The sequence below is a fragment of the Suricata suricatta genome, chromosome 5, assembly GCF_006229205.1.
Source record: "Suricata suricatta isolate VVHF042 chromosome 5, meerkat_22Aug2017_6uvM2_HiC, whole genome shotgun sequence".
Lineage (NCBI taxonomy): Eukaryota > Metazoa > Chordata > Mammalia > Carnivora > Herpestidae > Suricata > Suricata suricatta.
In genome coordinates, this window is record NC_043704.1 from 5,834,194 (window position 1) to 5,849,435 (window position 15,242).

Below are 15,242 nucleotides of genomic sequence, written 5' to 3' on the forward strand. Positions count from 1 at the left end.
GAGAGAGAGAGAGAATGAGAATCCCAAGCAGGCTCCACACTGTCAGCACAGAGCCTGACACAGAGCTTGAACTCACAAACCATGAGATCATGACTTGAGCTGAAATCAATAGTCAGAAGCTTAACCACTGAGCCACCCAGGCACCGCTCTACCATACATTTCTACTCGCTTACTTACTTACATACATACATAGATAGATGGATAGATAGATACAGATATGGATACCTATATGTGGTATTGACATGAGTAATATACAATGGTTGTAGAGAAGTCCCATTTAACTGATTGAGTTTTCACTCGGGTTCCATGTAGGAGGTATCTTATTGGCCACTACAGATCACTTCCAGAAGCTAAGAGACACTGCTGGGGTGCTGACGTGGAGATGGAGGGGAGGAGAAGGCTAGGACGGAACTGATTTGAGAGGACATGGAAGGATGGACTCCTTCTCTTGAAGGTAAGCTGAGACACAGCAGGCTCTGGGAGGAGGGGGATAAGGAGGCCAGCTCCAGGAATGGTGTAGGGTTTTTCCCCTGAAGGGCTAACCCCTGGGTCTCTACCTTTCAGCTTCTGTTCTCTAGGGGCACCTCAGGGCCGTGGCCTGATCACTGAGGGTCATCCAATCTGCAGCTAATGGGCCGGCCATGCTGTCCCCTTAGTAACTTCTGACACTGCAGACACCCAGTCCCCCAGCTTTCAACAACATGGCACACTGCTCTTCCTTTTCCACTTTCTTTCTAGAATCTTCCTTTGGGTAGAGACAGGTGGAAGGGAGAGAGGGAGGCAGCTCTTACTTCTTCCATTTCCACCCAATTAACCTCCAACCCTGTCTTCCTGCAACTCCCCACATGTGAGCTGGGAGGGTCTGGACACCAGGTTTGCTTCTGACTCTAGTCTGAGTTCACTGGCCCTGAGGCTGCTTTGCTCCCTGGGCCACGGCTCAGATAGGAGTCCTGATGTGGAACTCCCCTTCCTCTCATCTCCCCATGATGAGTCCTACTACGGAGGGCAGTTGCTCCACACACATCCCCTTCCTCTCTCTGCAGCTTCCTCGGAGACTGGACTCTGGATATGCAGCTGTCACGTGAGCCCAAATCACACTCTTACCTCTCAATTAAGTGACCATTGACTTTGGTTGTTTTTAATTGCTCCCGAGCCTGGGTCCTAGTTTTTGTGCCACTACCTGTCTTTGTCCTGGTTTCACTCCATGTTTCTAGGGTGGGAGTAGAGAAGTTTCTCCTCTGAAGGCCTCACCCCGCTCTTTGGGGGTCCAATGCCTCCCTGCAACATGCCAGAGCTCTGACCTTCCTCCACCCCACAGCCCCTATTGGCATTCCATTTGTTTTTATTTTAATTTTGTTTTGGGTTCAAATGCTCCTGTGGGCAGTAGCTTGGTTTCCCGCAGTAGGCATGTGCTAGTGTGTGAGGCCTCACTATCGGGCAAGCACTCCCTCACTTAGCTAGTCAACCCAACCACCTTGCTCCTCATCTACTCACTCAATCTTTCCTTCAGTTTTACAAATATTTATCAGGTGCCCACTGTGTCGGGCACTGTACCAGGACAGTGGTCAAGGTCATTGGAGTCTCTATTGCTCTGCAGCTTCCCTTCCTAGGCAGACGATAAAACAACCAACGCACACAGGGTGAGGTGTCGGACAGTCAGTGATGCCTGGGTTTGCAAAAGAAAGTCTCCCTCCCTTTCTCCCCTGCTCATAATGCTTTTCCAGTAGTTTGCTGCCCTGCCCACTCTGGCTGGATGGAAGCATTGCCTTCCCCCAGCCATCAGCCTTGCCACTTAGAGCCATCCTCCTCCAGACTCCTAATTTAAGTATTTTTAGCACAGTCACTCACTGTAGATTTTCAGATATACTAGACTCCACATTTAATATTTTATCTTATCTACATATCCACTCTTGAGTCTTGCCTATAGACTTTGGGACCAAGCACATTCTCAGAACATAGGCTCCCTATTTCCAGGAGGACTTTCAATTTTTCTTTTTCTTACTAAGCTATTCTTCTTGAGTCCTAGTGCATCATTTCCAGAGTCTCTGAAGCTCCACTTCATGATTCTGTCTCCTCTTCCATGTGCCTACCACTTTCTCAAGAAACTCTTTCCCTACATTCTCTCTTTGGCATTGTTTTTTCTCCTCCATGACTTTTGAGAGGAAAGGGGTCTCAGCTGTGTGCAATCTGTCATCCCAGACCCCAAAGTCACTGTGGCCTTTGCCGAGGGGGCTGTTTTTGGTCTTAGAAGACAGAGTTGCTGAGGCTCAATGAGAGGACCATGGAATACAGAAAATCTGACCCAAGGGAAGCAACTCAGGGAAACTCACACCCCATTAAGTCTTCACATGTGTGGTCACACTCATAAGTGTCCACCCCATGGGATCCTGGATATGGGCAAGTGACTCTCTGTCTCCACTGCTATGGCCAGATTCGGAAGCAGAGCCTGGACTCACTGCTCACGAATGAACACATGGGTGAGGCATGAGTCCTGGAGACTAATCTGTACAGATCCACATAAGGGAATGCAATTAACTTGAGTCTGGGAGGATGTTATTGTCAAAGTAGAGCACTGGCCTTGGGGGTCTGGAGACCTGGGCTCTTTTCTGGGGCTGCTTCTCTTCCTGTGGAAAGAACTTGTAGGAAGTTCCCCCTTTGTCTGTCTGCTCATCTATAAGATCTGGGGCTTGACTGTACAGTTTTAAGTCCCTTCCAGCTAGGAGATGCTCTGACTCCACTTGACACGTAGAGCCTTCTGCCAGAAGGGGGTCTGGAGGGAGTCATTCTGTATCTGAGATGAGAAAAGCAATCATCGCAGCAAAGGGAAGGTACCTGCCCGGCCTCACATGGGCATAGAGCCTGCCCATGCCTGTGGGAAGAGGTAGGCACTGGCCTTACATGGGCACAGGGCTGGCCCACGCCTGTGGGAAGAGGTAGGCACTGGCCTCATGCAAACAGAACATAGGTCAGCGTTCATTTCACCTAAGGTGGCAGGACCTTTAGGACAGTCTCTGTAGAACACAATTTCAGGTTAATATTGTTTCTTTAGTTCTCAGAAGAAAAAGTCCAGCGCTCTTTATAAGGAATTAGATGGGTTTCATCTCATCTCTTCTTTGATCAATGGTGGTCTATTCAAAACTCGAATGTTTGAAACCTGAGCAAAAAGACCGAGTCAACAATAATTTACTGCTGTTGTTCATATGCTTTGCAAAAAGGATAGAGGTCCCCCTTTTCTTTTTTTTCAAACTTATATATTTGCATTTAAGACTTTCTAGAGAAGGAACCAGACATTACAATGCATTTTATTCCAATAGTCCTTCTGTAGATCAAGTGACAAGCATAAATGCATCAAGGTGTGCCATGATTTCTCTTGGTCTCCTATCAGACCTATGATCCATTTTTTATGAAATTTATACGCCATCAGTTGCTTCCTGAAAAACTCTTAAAAACACCTGGGGGCAAGGTCAGCTGACTTTAGAATGTTGTTTGAAATCACGGAGATTTCTATATGTGGATAGCTATAATCAACACTTTCTATTAATCCATAGTCACTTATACCACCAGAGCTGCAGAGGGGTAGGAAATGTCAGCCCACTGTTTAGAGCTAAGTTTGTACAGCTACAAGTGAGTTCATTTGAATAGTTCATCAGAGGATCACAGAATTTTGCACCTGGCAGACAGGACTTGACGTATTGCACAGCACAAGTGACGCCCAGCGGTGTGGCTGGGGACCACTTGTGCAGATGACCAGGGCAGCCTGTGCATGAAAAGGCAGCTGGGTGCCTGGTCTCTTGCCTGGAGCCGCTGTCCTACTCCAGGGTGACGGCAGAGATGAGATGTCTCAGCGTGGCCTAATGACAAACATCTATTCCTAGTTGAGAATTTAATGTCATTTGCCTTATTGTTAAAAGTCAGTTTCCATAAGTGGAAAACAAAGATCACTGCATCTGAAAAAACTGAGTAGAACTAATGACCCCCCCCCCCTTTATGTGGAGAAAGGCCCAGGGGATAGATTTCTCTCATCTATCTATAGAAAGCAGTCTGGCTTTCTATAAGAGAATATTTCTTGTCCCTTTTCTCAAAAATATTATGACAAGCTTTTTGGCAAGATGGAGGAGAAATAGGGAGCTCCATACTTCCTGCCTGCATCTCTCAAAGAAGGGCTGAAGCCAAAGGACATTGAACCGCAAGAGTCTAGGAGGAAAAGAGACAGAGTCCACTAAGAAGTCAACCTCATAGGTGTGTGATTGTGAACTGGGAAAGATAAAAATGGGCCGGTACCAGAGGCATGGATGGGAGGGAGCCCCCTCCATGGAGAGACGAGGGGAAGAGAAAGATCTGAAACTGCTCATAGAACTGTCCCTGGAGAAGAGAAAAAACTTGGCCCAAGATGGAAAAGGATCCTATCATCCCATCTCTTTTTTTTCCTAATTTTTAATTTGTTTCATGTTGTATTTATTTTTGAAAGACAGAGAGAGACAGCGTGAAGAGGGGAGGGTCAGAGAGAGAGAAAGACACAGAAACCAAAGCAGGTTCCAGGCTCTGGGCTAGCTGTCAGCACAGAGTCTGATGCTGGCCCGAACCCACAAACTGTGAGATCATGACTTGAGCCGAAGCCAGACGCTCAACCGACTGAGCCACCCAGGCGCCCCCCTATCATCCCATCTCTAACCACAGGGCTTCGGAGAGAGACCCTATCTCTAACTGTAGCTTTCTTTGGGCTGGGGTGCCCCGGTTCCTATCGGCATCAGGAGGAGCTGCTCCCCTACAACCCCTTCTCAATTCCCAGCTAAGAGGTGGCCCGGCTTGTGGGATTACATTTCGGGCCATATCACTAAAGTGTGCAAACTAAGATCTGGGAATGAGTCGGGACTTGGAACATAGAACACAACCCACCTTGGCCATGCCTTCAGCGCAGGGAGACCAAACCCAAAAGACTGATTTGCAATGCTTGGTTTGAGAAGGGACTGGGGGGTCACCATTTTTCTCCCCACAACCACCAAGGCGGGGCCTCAGGGAGCAGCCCGTGGGACCCATAGTGGAGGCGAGACCTGCCTACACCAAACCATGCCCATCTGCGCTGGAGGGCTGCTTTTTTTTTTTTTTTTTTTTTTTCACCAGAGCCCTGGGCAAGGCCAACACTGATGCACTGTCGTGATTAACTCATCAATTCTGGCTATTCAGATATATTTTCCATTATTTCATTCTAATCTCTTCCCTGAACTCCTGGATACAGAAGTGCTGATGCACAGGGGCACATGCACCCCAATGTTCAAAGCAGCACTTTCAACAATAGCCAAATCATGGAAAGAGCCTAAATGTCCATCACCTGATGAATGGATCAAGAAGATGTGGTTTATCTATACAATGAAACATTACATGGCAATGAGAAAGAATGAAGTCTGGCCATCGTGACATCGAGGGTGTCATGCTAAGCAAAATAAGTCAGGTGGAGAAAGACAGATACCATATGTTTACACTCATATGTGGAACAGGAGAAACTTAAAAGAGGACCATGGGGGAGGCGAAGGGCAAAAGTAGTTGGGGAGAGGGAGTGAGGCAAACCATGAGAGACCCTTGAATACTGAGAACAAACTGAGGGCTGAAGGGGGAGAGGGGAAGGGGGTGATGGGCATGGAGGAGGGCACTTGTGGGGACGAACACTAGGTGTTATATGGAAACCAACCTGACAATAAACTATAAAAGAAAAAATATTATGAGAAAGATTTTTATTATTTGAAGATTATTTCATATCCAATGACTGAGAGGACAGTGCATATTTCATAATATTTTATTATATTTCTTGATTAATTTTCCCTGATGGCAAACTAGAGGCTTGATTTAGAAAATTTGGAAAATGCAGAAAAATATGGAGAAGCATGTCCTAGTCTGGGCTGCCATAAAAAATAATACCATAGCCTGGGTGTTTTAAATGACAGAAATTTTATTTCTCACAGTTCTGGAGGCTTTGAGTCTGAGATCAAGACTCCCTTCCTGACCTGCAGAGGGCCACCCCCTCGTGGCTCCTTCCTGGCAGCCAGGGCCAGCTCTGGTCTCTTCCTCATCTTATGGACACTAATTCCTTTGTGCCCCGTCCGCCCCACCTCCTCTAAACTGACTTCCCTTCCACAGGCCCCACCTCCACACACCATCAGATTGGACCTCAGGGCTTCAACATATGAATACGTTCAGTCCAGTCCACAACGAAGCACAAAATACATCACCTGTAATCGTGATCTACAGAAGTGAGCGTTTTTAATGCCGACATTTCCCGCTCATCTTTTCCATGCACTTTTCCTCATGCTAAGATTATTATACCATTTATGCATTCCAGATCCTGCTTTTTAGTAATTTAGCTGTATCATATGACTTCCCTGACATTAAAGGAAGTTTCTTTTAAAATTTTTTATTAATGTTTTTAATTTATTTTTGAGAGACAGAGAGAGACAGCATGAGCAGGGAAGGGTCAGAGAGAAAGGGAGACACAGAATCGGAAGCACACTTCAGGCTCTGAGCTGTCAGCACAGAGCCCGATGCAGGGCTCGAACCCATGAACCGTGAGATCATGACCTGAGCCAAAGCAGACGCTCAACCAACTGAGCCACCCAGGTGCCTCTAAAGGGACTTTTTAAAAGCAGCACTTAAAATTATCTATTTAATTAGGTCAAGGCACCATAAAGTTCCCATATGCACTCACTTAACGGGCTCTACAAAGAAACAGTTTTTGTTATTATAAAATAGGGCCATGTTGACTCATTTAACATGAATCTTTGTCTACATACTTTCTTTCTTCAGTATGGATAATTAAGGATGAAATTAGTGGACCACAAGAAATGAACATTTTTATGACTTTTGATACATGTTGTCAAATTGCCTTAGAGAAAGTTTCCTACCTAATGTGATACCGGAATGCATATCTTTGTGCATCCCTGCCGGCCCGGCATTCCATTTTATCCACTTTTTGTTTCCCTACATGTTTATTAATCAAGCCAATGCTCCCTAAGTTGTGAAATTAAGGGAATTCTTTTTAGATGGTGTTCAACTTCATAAGCAAGATATCTATTGTTGTGAATGAATACGAACTTCAATATATGGAGATTGGCCATATGTTTTATGTTGTTACATACACCGAATAATATTTTGGGGATAGGCTGGATGGAGACCAAACATAAATTTTCTTTCTCTCTGTAAAAGCTATTGAATAGTTTGGGGAAATTAGCTTCAAGCATCTATGGAACAAAATCTCCCGTAAAGTCATTAAGGTGCTAATGCACCGTGGTCTCAGTCATGTGTCACTACGGGACAGAGAGGACTGGGACCGTTTGAATCTAAGGAGTTAATTCACTTTGTCTAACATCGTAAATGGTTTACAGTGTTTGCTGGGTTAGGATCCATTCTATCTTTTTTTTTTCTTTTTTTATTCTGATGGGAAAGACTGGGTGATATTAATTTGCCTTGCAGGCCTTGTGTGGCTCTGTTGGTTAAGTGCCGACTTTGGCTCAGGTCATGAACTCACAATACATGAGTTCAGGCCCAGCATCAGGCTCTGTGCTGACATCTCAGAGCCTGGAGCCTGCTTCAGAGTCTCTGTCTCCCTTTCTCTCTGCCCCTCCCCTGCTCTTGCTGTCTCTTTCTCTCTCTCAAAAATATAATGAACATTAAAAAAATTTTAATATATTTATAATTTGCCTCGCAGGCTTGCCTCACTTCTCTCCCGTTCACTGGACTCCTGGGGGCAGGTGCAGGATGATGTGGACACCATGGGCTCAAGGAAGAGTGGACTGATGTCTGTGTGCAGTCAACTACCTTCTTTCTCCATAATGGACCTCAGGCACCTACTCTCCAAACACAGCCAAGCCAAGAATCAGAAACATGTAGAGTGAATATATGTGTTGAGTTTAATTTTTAAAAATGCAAACTTAAGATGCTAAATTGGGTGCACAATAAAATATTAACTGAATTCGCTATTTTCCCTTCTCTAAAAACATTGTGTTTTAGTCTGTATATCCATCTTAGTGTGAGTTTTGAGGTTAAGGTGTTTGATATTTAAGAGGGAAATTAATTCTACCGTTTAACTAAAAGTATTTTTCTCCATGATATATAAATGGATTGTAAAGGAACTCGATGCCTTGTATGCTTTGCTGTGATAAAGTCTAATACTTCATAATCCAATTTATAAAAAGTCTCCACCATCTTGGTGCTGTACAGTAATGAGAAAATTTGACACTCTCTCCGTGAGAGGCCACTGTTCCGTCACCAAGGAAACAGGTGGGGGACCCAATACTTCCCTGGTGTTTGCGCAGAGACCAAAAGCTGGAGCAAATGGAGCAGCCCTCAACCGCAGGCCTGCCCCACCACTCCGCCAGAAGGGGGCGCTCCTGCCGGCGTTCCTTCCTGTGCTCCCTGGACCATGAAGCGGGCGAGGACCCCTTTTATGAGGCATCTTCCATCGGAGGATTCTCCATCTCATTAATCTTCACACAATCCTAGGAGTTGACTTTGTATTATCTCCACTTCACAGATGCAGAAACTGAGGCTCAGAGCCTTTGGGACATGCGCTACATACAAATCACACAGCAGATGAGAAGCTAAGTCAGGGTTTCTGTGCGTTTGTGTCTGACGCCAGTACCTCTGTGCATTACCATGCAGCAGGATGCAGCCTCGTTAGTGTCACAAGAACAACAGACCGGTGCCTCTAGCATCACACCACATGCCCTCCTATGGCGCACCCCTACTCTACAACCTGCAGAGAACCCTGATATCCAACCTGGCTGGATTACCCAGATTTGAGATATGTATAACCTGAAAAAAATATTTAAAATATCTTTATAAACACACATACGTAAAATAATTGTCGGGTGATTCTCTATCAACTGTTCTCAGATGACCTCGCAAAAGGTCAGCACATGCCTGGTGTCCCCAAGAATCTTTCAGGGGACCTGGGAGATTAAAAGGCGTTTTCAGGATAACACTAAGAAAGTATTTGCCTTTTGAAGTGGATGGGGCCATCCACTCAGTGACCAGTGGTGGTGGCATCCTGCCTTGGTGGCCCGTGTCCTCGCCACCACACACAGCAGAAACAAACGCACTGGTTACCATTTAAGCCCACTTAGGTATGTCCTTGACAAGGCAGTAAAAACCATTTCGTTTCATCCCATTTTGACGCTTGAGGACACGTCCCTTAAATATTCCATGTGACAGCGTGGCAAGCAGGTGTGACGTGTGTATGTGTGGGTGGCCAAGAGAAAGCACTGGTGTGAGACTCATTGGCTGCTTTCTTCATGCAACAGCATTTTTATGGAAAGGAAACTGACTGACCTTTTTTGGTTGATGTTTGACAAGCGTTTTCTCAAAATGGATGAAGTGAGCTTTCAGGGAACATCAGCGAACGTACTTGTTGCCAAGGATAAAGCCTGAGCTTTCAAGTCGAAATTCGGTTTTGGAAACCTTGCATTCTCCATCATGCACATAATGTAACTTCCTAATATTTAAAGACTTTTGGATGATTTTAGTGGTGATGTTAAAAACTGTACCTTTAAAAATATTGTGTAATGAAACATATCAACATTTGGAATACCCACACAACTAAATCAATACTTTTTAAAAACCTAATGCTGGGTGTCACAAAACTGTGTTAACAATCCATTCCAAGGGCTCCTGGGTGGCTCAGTTGGTTAAGCATCTCATTTCGGCTCAGGTCATGATTTCAGGGTTCTGGGTTTGGGCCCCCTGTTGGGTTCTGTGCTGACAGCCCAGAGCCCAGAAACTGGAGGCTGTTTCAGATTCTGTGTCTCCCCTCTCTCTCTGCCCCTCCCTCTCTCATGTGGTCTATCTCTCTCAAATAAACATAAACATTTTTAAAAAATGATCCATTTGAAGCACAAAGTAAACCAATAGATTTTAATGCAACAGTGCAAATAAAACTGTTGATACGGTTTCTGGTTATTTTAATTATTTTTTAATGCTTATTTATTTTTGAGAGAGAGAGAGCATGAGTGGAGGAGAGGCAGAGAGAGAGGGAGACACAGAATCTGAACCAGACTCCAGGCTCTGAGCTGTCAGCACAGAGCCCGACGCGGGGGCGGGGTTTGAACTCACAAGCTGTGAGCTTATGGCCTAAACCAGAGTCGATGCTCAACTTACCGGGCCCCCAGCTGCCCCTGTTTTCTGATTCTGTGTGCCAACCAACCTTTAAAGACTGCCACCTATCAAATTTTGGTGGCATATAAAGAGGAACAGCCACAAAGATATCATGAGGCTATTACTGCACCTCCTTTTTACAGCCGCATCTCAGCCCGTGGCTATATTCTCTTCACGTTCTCCAACCAAAACCGCGTCACAGGAGACTGAACGGAGAAGCTGCTCTGCCGTCAGCTGTAGCCAGACGTGTAAAGAGACTCTCAGAAATGTAAAGGGATGCCTGTCTTCTCACTAAATGGTTTGTGGATTTTTTTGGTTTTTGACAATACTATTTTTCCAATAAAAAGTGGTATTGGGGCGCCTGGGGGGCTCAGTCGGTTGAGCATCTGACTTCCGCTCAGGTCATGATCTCAGGTTTGTGGGTTCAGGGCCTGCGTCAGGCTCTGTGCTGACAGCTCAGAAACTGGAGCCTGTTTCAGATTCTGTGTCTCCCTCTCTCTCTGCCCCTGCCCCACTCATGCTCTGTCTTTCTCTGTCTCAAAAATAAATATAACAAAAATTTTTTTAAAAAGTGGTATCTATGGTAACATGTCTGTTAATTACTGTCATTTAAGTGTTTTTCTTTTAAATTCTCAGTTGGATTTTTCTTTTTTTTTTTTTTTACTTTAAGTTTATTTATTTTGAGAGAGACAGAGACAGTGTGAGAAGAAGAGAGGCAGAGAGAGGAAGAGAGAGAATCCCAAGTGGGCTCTGCACTGATAGTGTAGCACTCGAACTCACAAACTGTGAGATCATGACCTGAGTCAAAACTGAGAGTCAGATGCTTAACCGACCGAGCCCCCCAGGCGCCCCATCAGTTGGATTTCTAATATAACAAATACTGATATAACCCACACAAACAAAAGCAGTTTGGGGCCCTCGATAATTTTTGAACGTATAAAGCCATCCTGAGACCCACATGTTTGAGGAGTGCCCTTCCATGTAATCGAGAAGGCTTAAAAACTCAAAATCTGTCTGGTGTGCTTCCAGGGCTTCAAGCCTGATTGAAGTGTTTCCAACTCAACTGTAACGCCTGGGAATGTTCTTGGTTCTCTCCTGCCCTGCGCCCATCCCCCACAGCTTTGTAAGTCATGATGTTCTCCTTGCTGGGCATGTCCGCAGCCCTCTGCTCCAGGGCCTTTAAGTCTCCCCCTGCCTGCTCCCACCCCCACCCCCGAACCCTGGGGAAGAGCCCAGGGAGGTACTTCCCCCCTGTTCGGACAGACTGGGGGGTTTGTGAAGGATCCAAAGTTTCAAGATGCATCCCTCCCCCATGCCAGGGGTTCCTGTGCATTTCCTAGATTTCAGGTTAAAGAAGAAACAATGACATCAGGAGTGGATTTCTCCAAATAACCTACAACACCCTCACAACATTTTGCACAAGGTAAGTGAGAAAACACATGCCTGAGTATAGAAACGATGGGGATTTTTTTAATTAAAAAGAAAATCTCTTTAAATATCCTACAATCCAATCTGTTTTCCTTTCCAAGAAATTGGGGCATATAATCTTTCAGTAACTGATCACTGATGCGCTATTTAGAACTAACATTGTTTCAAATAATTGGTTAAGTTACATATGAGAATGTATTTAAGTATCTTTGATAGTTTTTAACTGAGTCAACAGTTTAAGTGAAGGTTAAAAAGAAAGGAAAGAAATTGATTTGATCGCCTATGAAAACAATGCTTTGAAATGCGTTTATCTTTCACAACAACACTTCCGGAGAAACGCTAAGGCGTCGGGGCGGAGGCCATGATACTATGGGGAGGCGCTTCTCACTCGGAAAGATGAGGTAGAGTATGCAGCTTTTTACTGTATACCCTAAGATTATCCGCAACATCGATGAAGGTACGTTGAATTCCATAAATAGATATTGATGCTTAAATGTGCAAAGTATAATATTGGCAGTAAACAAATCCCTCAAACTCTTATTGGAAGTTATGGTATAGTCACACATTAAAAAGTTAAAAACTTTCATGTTTTCTAAAGTTGGTATCTGAGACTATATCACTTCAAGCGACATTAATTAAGATAACTGTCTGAGGGGTTACACACACACACACACACACACACACACACACACACACACACACATGCCAGAGAATCTCCAAACTAAAAATGCCACCCGTTCCAAAAAGATAAATAAGCAATGCTTCTTGTCTCAATTGAATTGTCAGTCACTGAAATATTTGATCCCTAGTGTAGTTGGCCATGGGCTCTTGATAACATAAACTGGACTGAAATGAAGACTACCTTTTTATTATTTATTTTTTAATGTTTATTTATTTTGGAGGAGAGAGAGAGACAGAGTGTGAGCATGGGAGGGGCAGAGAGAGAGAGGGAGACAGAATCTGAAGCAGCTTCAGGCTCTGAGCTGTCAGCACAGAGCCTGACACAGGGCTCAAACTCATGAGCCATGAGATCATGACCTGAGCCGAAGCTGGATACTTAACTGACTGAGCCACCCAGGGACCCCATAAAGACGACCTTTTTAAAGTCATCTGGTACGTGCTATGGCCTACACGTATCACACATACACGACATAGTCAGGTTACTTATTGGTAGATGATGAAAGCTGCCGGTCCAGGGGAGTCTGGACAGGTCAAGTGCATGAAAGAGCCTGCCCCTTCTCAGACACAGACCTTCCCTCCCACAGTGCCCAGAAGACATTAAAGTGCATACATGTACATATGTTTTTCTCTTCTGTTTACTGTCTTTGTTCCTGCTTGCAAAAAGTTCTCTGACTCCCTGGACTTCACCAGCACTCAGTGGCCTTTTAGGTCAAGCCCAAGAAACCGGCCTGGTGTTGGGAAGTTCGTCTCCATCTGAATCCCTCCCCCCAGTTAGCCCAGGCACAGCCCCTCAACGCCCCCCAGCCGCTCACACCACTGCTCTCCAGCACTCCACAAGTTCTCTTTTTTCCACCTTCCATTTGCTCACCCTTATGCCCCCTTCTCATATCTTCAAAGGCCTGAGGTTGATCACATGTGCAAGAAATGGGAGCATCTTCTTTCCCATCTCTGTGTGAGCTCGACAGCCACCTCTGGGCCCCTCAGTTAAGAGGCCATACATAAGCCCTGCTAACGTGCAATACTAGGGGTAAGGTCTCTGCCACCCAGGTGGCAAGCTGCTTCTTCCCCCCCAGTCTCTACCCCTGCGGCTCCGGGGGTCCACCTCATCTCTGCGATGACGGAGAGGTGACAAATAATGGCTCCCTTCGTCGACCTCCTTAGGCTCTTCCTGGGCCAACGCCTTCTTGGAACCAGACACGATATGTTGGTGCTGCTCTTCCAGCCAGGAAACTTCAGTCCTTAGTTCAGCAGCCATAGAATAGGGTGCACATGAGTTTCAAAATGAAAGAACTGGTCAGTGCATCTAGAAGGGGTTTCCTTGACACAGAAACTTAGTTCACTGGGGTGCCTGAGTGGCTCAGTCAGTTAAGCATCTGACTCTTGATTTTGGCTCATGTCACAATCTCATGGTTCATGAATTCAAGCCCACATTGGGCTCTGCCCTGAAAGTGTGGAGCCTGCTTGGGATTCTCTCTCCTTCTCTCCCTGCCTCTCTCTCTGTCTCACTCCCAATAAATACATAAAATAATAATAAAAAAAGAAACTTTAGCCCACTGAAAAAATGTCCCTGAAGATTCTGAAAAGACTTCTTCTCAAACTGTTGACATGTCATGTTTCCTCAGCAAATAAATACCTTCAATCTCCAGAAAGAGCCAGAATACAGTACAGCAGTGTTTTAGAGAAGAAAATTCACACATTATGCTTAGGATAAGAAGTGCAGTTCCTATGCGTATGAGATGCATTAGTATTCCATGTCAGATTTATAATTCTTACGTTAATGTATAATGGAGTAATTGACTTAGGTAGGTACAAGTAGGCGGGACTCTTACTGAGGTTGGGTACAATCATATAACATTGAAGCAATTATAAGAATAACCAAATTTACTTATAAGTTTAATTTATTTGATTTATAAAAGTTATTTGGATGCCTAGAAAGCTTTAAGAAAGCTTTAGTTAGTCAGATCATTGGAGGACTTAAAAAGCAAATCAAGTACGTTTAAATTTATAACCACAGTTTAGTCCACAAAGACAAAAAATGAACTAAATTTATTAGTGGCAGAAAACATTAATCAGAAGTCCCTTAAAAGTACTTGTTTAAACTTGCTAGATATATATACAGTAAGATTGTTGAGTTGAACTAAAAGTTAAAGAAAGATGGAGGGTTTTTGCACTGATAACTTTAATAAATGGCCATATTAATTTTTAAGACCAAAGTAATAATGTAAATCATCTTTTTCTTCATTCAAAAGTACCTGAAGGTTGCAAGAATCTTAACCAAATACACTTACATTTGAAGCAGAAAATAAAAATCATTTAAAGTTCCGTCACCTCAAAACAATTACCATCTAAGTCCTGGGGACCATATTTTCACAGCCCTCTTTATGGATACAGGCAAATGCATGCACACACATGCTTATGTACTTTTGATTAAATGGAGACCCATCTTACATGCTGTTTATCTAATGAGATACATTTCCTTTCTTCTCTCCCCTCTGTACGCACATTCTCTCTCTCACCCCTGCCCTGAAGACACTCTATTATGACCTCAAGTAGGTCTTTCTATATACTTTTCTCTGTATCCATACAACACCCCCAAACACACACAGTGTACATGTGTATAGCACAGTGTTTTGGTGATAGTTGATGTGCCCAAACAGTATCTTGACCCATCCAGCAAGTCAGTCGAAGCAGGTCCTGAGGGAGGGGGCAAGAATGGGGTGGGCCAGGGAGCACAGGAAATGGAGGCAAGACAACGTTTCCGATCAAGCCTCGTTTATTGAGAGAACACACACGTCTTTTAAAGGCAGAAAACGGGCAGCTGACGTAAGTCAGTTGCTAAGAAACAAGGGTAAGGATAAGGGAGAAACTAAAACTGCAGCTTCAGCACAGCACAGCACCTGGGAAACAGATAAGAAGGCCCAGCCTACAGGCCCTGAGCCTGGGAAACCGATAACGCAGCTCCGCTGAGGTGGGAGGAACAGTGCAGCTCTGCT

At 44.6% G+C, this 15,242-nt stretch overlaps 1 protein-coding gene across 1 annotated transcript in view; it reads right to left on the bottom strand.

The window, feature by feature from the left end:
* The window catches only part of DSCAM (DS cell adhesion molecule), a 680,888-nt gene that overhangs the window by 116,372 nt on the left and 549,274 nt on the right, over window positions 1-15,242 (bottom strand). The window lies entirely within an intron of this gene.